Consider the following 10,035-nt stretch of genomic DNA (forward strand, 5'->3'; position numbering starts at 1 on the left):
CTCTGCACATGTATTTGCTTATGTCTGTCTACCTTATCTAAAACAAATGAAAATTTGTAGGTCACAATATTAGATTTGGCTTACATTAACTTACAACGAGGTGGGGTGTGGCGGGCATTTATAGAACTCAGGTTGGTACAAGATACGTAATCAGTTTTTATTTCAAACAATGGCATATGTTCAGCCCAACTCTTGACAGTGTTCTGTTTTTATCCACAGATTAAGGCAAATCTAAATAACAAGGAACAAAATAGTCATAGATCGCATACCTGAGTAACATCTGGAATAAACGGGCTTAAGGAGTGACAGAAGAAACTGGTTTTTTTCTGTATTCTCAAAGGAAGAAACAGAGAAGAATCGTTCCGGCAGTTGCATTCTTAACCTTTAACCTATTGATCTTAAAAAAGCAATAGGGGTTATCTACTTCATTTGGCCAATCACCCTACCAAGTTTGAAGGGTGTAGGTTAAAGGCTTCTCAACAAATGCTACGGAAACTGTTTTCAGTGTTTATCCATATTCGAGAACAATCTGTTTTGTACGGAGAATGGCGTAAAATGTACGGAAGCTGAGGTCTATTAGAAATATATTTCGCTGTTGATTATATTTTATATATTATCATACATGAAAGTATATACATGTTGACTCAATACTTATTTAATAACTTAAATCATTAAATATAGATATATCAAGTTATCAAACGGCAGATTTCTTAATTAGCGGATTTTTACGTGTTTTTGAAGTATTATGATGTTATAGATGTAGGTTCCCGCTATTCTTTGAACAAAACCGATAGTTCCCGAAAACGGATGTACGGTACGGGGATTAGGAACAACTAATTCGCACGGTGTTGGGGTAAATATCAACCCGTCCGAAAAAACTACCGCGAGCGCCTTTAAAATGCAAGTCGCCTTATTGCAAGGTGACATTTGTAAACTGTTTGGCTATAATTATGCATAGAAAACATTAACACTTAACTTAAAAAAATATCAAAGTATAAAACTACAATATAAGACACTGCTTATAGATGTTTGTTCCAGACGTACGTACAGTGTAATAAGTTTTGTTATGATAAGTTTGGTGTTGATTATCGAAAGAGAAATGGGCATAGCCATACCTACATTAAGATGACTGCGTCTAGTACCTTTAAGAAGTTGCAGAGTGAGTTACAAACTTAATACATAGAAACAACGACATAGTAACTTTTTTGTTGGATTTAACGTCGCACCGACACACGATAGGTCATATCGCGACTTTCAAGCTTTAATGGTGGAGGCAGACCCCAGGTGCCCCTCCGTGCATTATTTCATCATGAGCGGGCACCTAGGTAGAACCACCGACCTTCCGTAAGCCAGCTAGATGACTTCCTCACATGAAGAATTCAACGCCCCGAGTGAAGCTCGAACCCACATCGATGAGGGGCAAGTGATTTGAAATCAACGACCTTAACCACTCGGCCAGGGAGGCCCCTGACATAGTAACAACACGATAGATAACACGCAAAAAGTCCTTAACAAATGCACAACAATCCTTAACAAATAGTTACACCAAAGTACATGTAGTAGTATAAAACCTACGTATATACACAGCAATAAAAGTAACACAATATAGTGGGTTTAAAAAAAGCATAAATTAACTTGACAAAGTAGTATCCGCAATTTTGGTTGGAATATAAGGCCTATATCCCACTATCGTATAAAATAAATGTAGCAAATAACAATGCCTACAATATAATAAATCAATATTTAAAATAGAATAAAAAATAAAATTATTACACACGAAAAAAGATAACCTTCTTTTTGGGGCATTCATTAAACTGAAAACGAAAGGGATTTTTCACGTGATGTCCCACACAAATTGCTTTCTTTTCTGCTCTTTGATTTCTTTTTTTTCTAGTAAAACTTATTTTTCTCACCTGTGTTGTTTTATCTGTTGCCATTATTATGGGCCAGATCAGACATTGAAAATAAAAACTTGAAATTTTGAAAATCGAAAGGAAAAAATTCGTCATTTATGACACACACATCACTGCACTAAAAAAATGTTTGTCGGCGCGGAGAATCAAAAGTCATTGAGCCGTAACCGTTGCAATAAGGTTACCCTAAATGCGTGCAACTAGGTGCTGGATTCCATACGGCAAGTGGTACAATTTGCAGGAGTAAAGAAGTTTGTGTTCAATATTACGCTCTTCAAGGGGTAGAATTATGCTTTTCTTTCCTGCATCAGATACAACTTTGCAAGTATAAATTAGTAGTTTATCCGATTTGTATGAGAAATATGTATGAGCTCTGCAATGCAGATTTTGCGCGACGTTTTTTGCGCAATATTTATTCTCACAAACTGGTACATATTTATCGAAAGAAAAAAAGAAATATATCGACATAAATGAACTTTTGAAGCAACTACCGCAGGGCGCTTGTTTTGAGCTATCAACCTTAAAAACGCACGTGTGCAGGTTTGTTACCAAATACTAACCTGACTAGTGAGTTAGTATTTGAAAGAAAAAAACAAGTAAACTCGTACTTTCCTTTTGTATGATTTACCTGTTCCTAAACTACGAAGATGGATGAACGACGCATAGTCTTCTGTTAAGGCATCGCCACAGTCACAACTCTGCAGCGGTTCGTATTTTCAGGCCGAGTATTTTTCTCTTGAAAATTGCACTAAAGCCTGAACAGTTGGTCAAATTAACATCAACATAGAAGCATATGATGATTTATCGTACATATGCCGCTTGTAAAATGTTTGAGTCTCGTTTAGACCGAAAGTTTACCCCAAAATATTGAAATCTTACGGACAGTCAAACTCCATTAAAGCACATATTAGAAAGACAAAATTCAGTTCTTTTTGAAGTACAATATGTATACTACAAAATCTACCTATGTTTTTGTCGAAATAGTTCCGAGTTATTGTATTAGACACAAAAAGACAATCCCATGTAAATTTAATTTAAAATGTTGTTTGTACATGCATTACTGACTACAGCTAGCCAGGTAAACCAGTACACATCGATTGTTCATCGCAACACTACACTGGACCAGTTAATACAATCTATAAGAAGATCCTTTGGAACCATACTGTAAAATGTAACTTAGCAAATAAATAGCAGACTAAGTCTGTTCTTGATAGATAAATGGAAACTGCAACACTCCTCAAGCCCAATAGCACCGGCTTAGACGGTATTATATTACATAGAAATTGAATGGACTTTATGACAAGAGGGATGATTTTAGTTTAAATATCGAAATTTTCCCCATCTGGATGGGGATGTACCTCAGGCTACATCTTATGGGCTATATATTTCTCAATTAATTCGGTTTGCCAGAGCGTGTAGTCATGTCAAGGATTTCAATGAACGTAATCAATATCCTTGGTGTACCAATTATCGGTGTATTAATGATCTATATTCCACTATGATGTTAACAGTTACCAATCATCGGTGGAATTATGGGAAATAATGCTATTGCACTAAACTTCCATCCAGACACATAAAAATAACAAGTAAACTTCTTCAGCAAGGCTACCGTTATTACAAATTGCGTAAATATTTTGCTAAATTTTACTGTCATAATTCTGATTTGGTTTTAAAATTCTGCGAGAAGGCATTTACAAACTTCGTAAGATCTTGGGTCATGGTAATTTTCCAACTGTATTTGGTAAAATTATCAAACGTTTTATTAAAAGAGGTTACGTCCCAACTGTTTTGAGACATACCGCATGTTTAGTGTTCAACCCGTTTACAGATTGACACTACGCTTCCCTCTTTGATTGTGTCTAACGGAAGAGGAATGGGGGGACTCTATGATAAGCAGTTTTTAAATCCTACCAGGACTGAACTGTTTTGATATCTGTCTTCTGGCCTGTTTCGTCGGGCCCTTAACGGTGTTTCTCTTGTTGCTCTGTCTTCTGAAAAGGCATTGTGTACATACGTTTTTGGTTCTTAAAGTTTGCTTTTTATTTATTTATACGCGAGAATTTTTGTGTTTTACATGTCATGCCTATTTGTTTCTATTACGTGTGTTCACCAGGAGGGGATTACTTTTATTTACACTGTCCCGTATCTTTGGAATATGGCTTGGGTAAGAGTGAGGTTGGGTGCGCACCATAAACCGGTTTAAGCTCCCCAGTGGCGGTTTTTTGCCACTGACCGTTCCAAGGCGGTGCCCAACTGTCACAGTGTTCGTTTTGCCCTGTGTGCAAGTTTGCGCGTGTGTGTGTTTGTGGTGTGCATGTCTGCGTGCTGTGGGTTTCGTTTTTGGGGGGGCTGCGTTTTTTGTGGTACGTGTAATTCCCTGTTTGATATTTGTCTTTGTTTTTCATGATTCTAATGGACCAGAAAATAAAACTGTATTGTGATCAACTTAATGAGCAAACTGAGCGGACTATTTAGGCAATTGAGGCTGCATTTCTTTCTAACAGTATAATTACCATTTATACTGTATAAATTTTGCAACAAAATATAACAATTGATAAAGATTCAGCATATATATCTTTATTATGTTGTTATTTATTAAACTGGTCACTACAAATGATAAAATTCAAACCTGTTTTTATCCTTCATGCCAGAACTTGCCACGACACTTCTATATTATATCAACCATGCGGTATATCCGATACCTAGTGTCAGTGTCGGTATTCATCGGCATACTAACCTGAGGCCATGCAAAGCATAAATACCTCTATTTTTAGTAATCAAAATCATGTTGTATGGCAATCGCAGCTTCTCGTTCACTGCTCTATAGCTTTTGAAGTCCCTGTCCGTAAAGATCAGGGAAGCTCACACGCTATCTGCTTTCAAAATCCTTCTTAACCCACTTTTGATACAACATTTCGTTAACTCATAAAACAGCGTAAAACAGTATTTTATCCTAGGGTCTCTTAAATACTTTTAAATATGTATGTATGTATGTATGTATGTATGTATGTTTGTTTGTCTTGTTTTATATATATGTTTTACATTTATGATTTTTGTTAATGAGGAATGCATTTTTGTTTGTGCTGAATGCGTATTTGTTTGTAATTATTCTGCTTTTTTCACTTTTGAAGGTGTACATGTGCATAAAAAGAGTGCTATACCAGTTTGGTATTATAATAATAGAACAATAATAATAGAATAATAATATTAAGGCATTTTCACAATAAAATATATAAAATGTAAGCGTTTTTATAGTATTATAAGTTCTAATCTGTAGGAACATGAAAGCATGTTTCTGATACATTAAACATAATCAGTATATTTCGAAACTGGTCTCTAGAAAATGATGAAAATGGTGATGAAGTTTCAAGTGAGTTTCCACTAAAATGTGCCAAATTGTTATTATTAAATCTTTAATATCTACGCATTTCCGGCAGAAAAGTAATTTCCTACCTGTATCACTTTTGGACTAACCACAATTACAGATTTACACATAGATGATAGTGGATATATAATTGTGCACCAGTGAAATTATAATATGCAACGACCCTCGGTCAGTCTGCCCTAAAAATATATTCAGTGAACTCTACATGATGCTATAGAATCAAAGATAATTTATAAAACAATATTTTTTTATATAAACTCCATTATAAAGTTGATAAGTATGTTAATTTATCGAAAAGTAAACACCAGACTTCTGAAACATGTAGGTATGAACGGCATAAGAAAAAAGACAAGTTTTTATTGTAATTAAATTTACTTTGATCAATAAAAAACTACGCGAAGAGCATTATGGATAATTTTAAACTTTAAATGTTAAATGTGTTTGTCATTGAAAACACTTTAGATATAGAATTTCTATTCAAATTATTTTAAGTTGTAGAATAAAAGACGACAATAACGTTTTATGAAATTTTAATAATAAAACAGGTTTAAAAACGGGTTTGTTTAGGGGAATTTATTTGGATTTTTTCACGACAATTATCTATGGTGTGTCATCACCCCAAGTTTAGAATGCATACAAAGAGGACAAAAGACTATACAAAAACATCCTGGCCAAGTATCGCAATATCGCATATGACTGCAATGGAAAAAGGCTGATGCATAGATAAATACGAATCTTTTGAACGATGTGTCACATTGCATTAAATCTATTTAAATTTCAAATGGAACATTGAACACATGCATATTGAATGAGAGTAGTGTCAATTTGACTGAATCTATTCATGTGAGCAAAGGACGATAATAAAGTGCCACTATAACACCTATTTAAAGATTCATCACAATTAATGTGTTTAACAAATATATATGCAAACTTGTTCAGTCAATTTCTAATCAGTAAGAATGAATAACTTTACAAAGAAACTGCGATATAAACTTAAATACATGCCTCATGCAAATTGCATACTGCTACATTTATTCAGATATTTAGACATTAAAACACATTTAGTAGGGTAGAGTATAAAGGTGCACTTAAACTTCCTTGCTATTGAACTAGCTTTTATAACAACATGATAGACTGTCCGCCTTAGGTGGAAGAGGTCACGGATTCGGTTCCCTGCCAGGCTTGAAGTATAATCAGTTTGCTACATTTGGCACTCAATGTAAATAGCTCACGAGTAGATACGAATGGACAGCTTAGAACGTCCCACAGAGGTTGAAGCTCTGGAATTTGAGGACGAATTCTAAAATTGAGGGTGGGGTGTAGTAGGGTAAAGTATATGGGTGCACTTATACTTCCTTGCTATTGAGCTAACTTTTATAGCTGCCTTAGGTGTGAGAGATCCCGGGTTAGATTTCCGGTCAGGCCTGAAGAATGTTCAGTTTGTTACACATATTTTTAGCCTAATATATATCAGTGTCACTGTGTCTCTAGATACTAGTATTTGCCAACAATTTTATACCAAAAAACATGTTGAATTACCATCATGACAACATAAACAATACAGTTATCCTGTGGCGCGTCTCTATGCAAAATGTTACTGAATGGACTTTATGAGCAAACTCACTCAGAGTTCAAGCACCGAGACAAACAACAAAAAGTAAAACACTGCACTGCATGGACCAGTTAACCGAACGTAAACAAAATAGAAAGTTTAGCTAAGAATTTAAGAAATAGTAAAATATAAAAGACTATCCTTTTATTAATGATATATAACTCACGACAAAATAATTTCTATATGGACATAAAGTGCCTGGTTGTATAAAAAGTTTTAGTACAGGTCTTCTGTTTGAATATACTTTAAACACGCCCATATATATATCATACAAAATGAAAACTACTTGAAACGAAACATCCGCAGCCATGCGGCTACGGCCACTTGCCGTTTTAGATAGAAAATAAAAGACAGTTAAGTTGTTATTCGTCTTCCGATAACAAAATAGTTCCTGACCTGAGTCAATAACTCTAATAGAATAAACAGCCGTTTGAGTATTAGTTTTAAAGGAATTTACCCACATATTTAAGCTAAAAGTAAAGTGAGTACTCCAAAAATTACAGGTGGTACAAATTAACTGACATAAGATTTTTGCAAGATATTTTTATAAGTAATACAAAAATGTTGTGCAGAAGGTAGTAAACTGTTGCAAGGCTGTTGAAATAATGCAGAAAATTTACATTCTTCATTCATTTCTACCAATATCTAACTTGAATATTTACTCACTCTATCATTTTAGTGTCATATATACATTCTTTGCAAAACTTGATGGAAATTAACATGCTGAAAATTTTTACCCAAACTATAGGCGAGTTATTTAAAATTTTGTTGTTGCTTTTGAAAGATTTATTTCGAGAAACGCCATTTTATGTAAATAACGCTGATCACTTGGGGCCACAAATGTTGAAATGTCAAACTACTACATACTTGAGAACAATATACAGACTCATGAGAGACCGATTTTTACATTGCAATGTCATTGAAACATCATTGAAACACCCGTTTCGTTGAATAGAATAATAGCTTGATATCTATATATGGAGATATTTTGTTTGAACCGTGAGTCATAACTTTGAAAGATTATATTGTCGTTCCAGGTTTGTTTGTTCAAAAATCGGTACAAATCAATATACCGTCATTTTTGCACGCAAGGTCCAACTATTCAAACTCGGAGTTATTCATTTATATAGAGACCGATATAAAACATAAATCAAGCATTGACAAATACTTGGAGAAGTTAACACCTTTGTTCAAAATATTTGTAAAATATACTCAACCACTGTGTTAACCTTTAATTTATTCTCTACCACATTTTGACACAATCTAATGAAACTGGTGACATTGTTTAATGATTATTTAAGAACTGACCTGGCCCTCATGAATATTCCGAATACTTCCATAAGTTACATTTCGTTGTCCGAACCTAAATAGCGATATATCTAAAACTATGCATTTCCTAACTGACATTATGTCCGATGTGCAGATATCTAGGAGGACAAAACTTTCAGCTGCCTATCTCGGGCTTGTGGGCTCGAGGCGGACAAAATGCTACACTGCTAGTATCCATCAATATTCTATCTACATCTCAGTAAACCATTTTGGAAAATGTCAACTAAATTTGCAAAACATCTAAGCTCTAAAGACAAATTACTTGTCACCAGCGTTTCCAAATAATAACAGGAAATTCCAGGCCTAAAGAAATGTTCACTCATTAAACGGACAGTTCAAGTCGACAGTAGATGAAAGAATAATCATGAAATAAAAACAACAACATAACAAGTAAAAACAAACGTAAACATGTTACATATTAAAATATTGTGAGACGAAAAGCAATATTGATACAATAACATTACATTGAATTTAAAAAGAAATGGATGAATTCGAAGCCATCGTAATATTAGTACGCGTGGAAGTCAGAGAGCCTACAACAACGCCATTGCTTGATCAGTAAACATATCAACAGTTACGCGCAACAAGATAAAAACTGTGCGTAAATTCATTGAACCGTGACAGATGCAGTAAGATAATCCCAAATAAGTGCAACTTGGTGCTGGTCGACATGTGGCAAGTAATGTCACCTGCAGGAAAATTTAGCGGCCAACATTACACTCTTCAAGGGACAGAATTATGCTTTTATTTAGACATCAGATAGTATTACTATTCTGCAAGCAAGAATTAGCATAATTATGAGAAATAGGTATAAGCACTGTAGTGGGGATTATTTGTTCTCACAAATGGATGCCTATGATTTCGAAAAAATTGAAAACTATCGATATAAATGTACTTTTATGTCACTTACCACAAGGCTCCTTTGTTTTGACGGAGTTATTTTTTAGAGTATCAACCGCACGAGCGCGTTGATTATCAAATACTAACCTGACCCTCGGGTTAGTATTTGAAACAAACTGCGCTGGTGCTTTGCAAGCGTATTTTGTTCACATAAAACATGTATACAACTGTTTTTATACGAGCGCTGAAACATCCTCTTTTTCTAATTTTCCTGTTAATAAACTACAAAATGAATGAGCGACGCACCGCCTTCTGTCAAACCATATCGCTCCGAACATCGAACACGCGGCTATTCCATTTACAGAATCAGTGCTTTACCTACTGAACTGGTTGACTGCATGACTGGGATTTCCTTTGCTCCAAATTGTTTAAATTTGATTCAAATATTATGGGACGACAACTGAAAAGGCGAAAACAATGTACATTTTTTGTATTACCATTTAGCAAATTACCATTTAAAAAGGGTCCAGTTGAACAACGTAATCCTACTTTCAAGATACTCCCAGCCTGATTATTTCGAGCAAACAGTAACTTTTAATGGGAAGATGATCGTTCACCTTTTATTGGGTTTAACACCATAATTTCAACAACAACGGTTATGTAACGGGGGTCAGTATATTCTGACACATGTTTAAAGATTCTGCACATTTAGAGTTTATTTAGAGTTGTTCTAGGCAGATATGTTTAGGATGAATTCGTACATACAAAATTGTTTTCTGTCAAACAACCAGTAGAACTAGCCACATCTTTATAATTATAATTAGAACAGAACCTTTGGAAACATAGTATGCAACAAATCAAAATTATAACAGACAGTAAGACAGTAATTGAAAGTGCAACATCTTTCACGTCGCATAACACTGGCTTGTGCATATAGATATTAAAAGGACTTTGGC

This window comes from Mercenaria mercenaria, unplaced genomic scaffold (assembly GCF_021730395.1).
Source record: "Mercenaria mercenaria strain notata unplaced genomic scaffold, MADL_Memer_1 contig_5094, whole genome shotgun sequence".
In the NCBI taxonomy this organism is placed as follows: domain Eukaryota; kingdom Metazoa; phylum Mollusca; class Bivalvia; order Venerida; family Veneridae; genus Mercenaria; species Mercenaria mercenaria.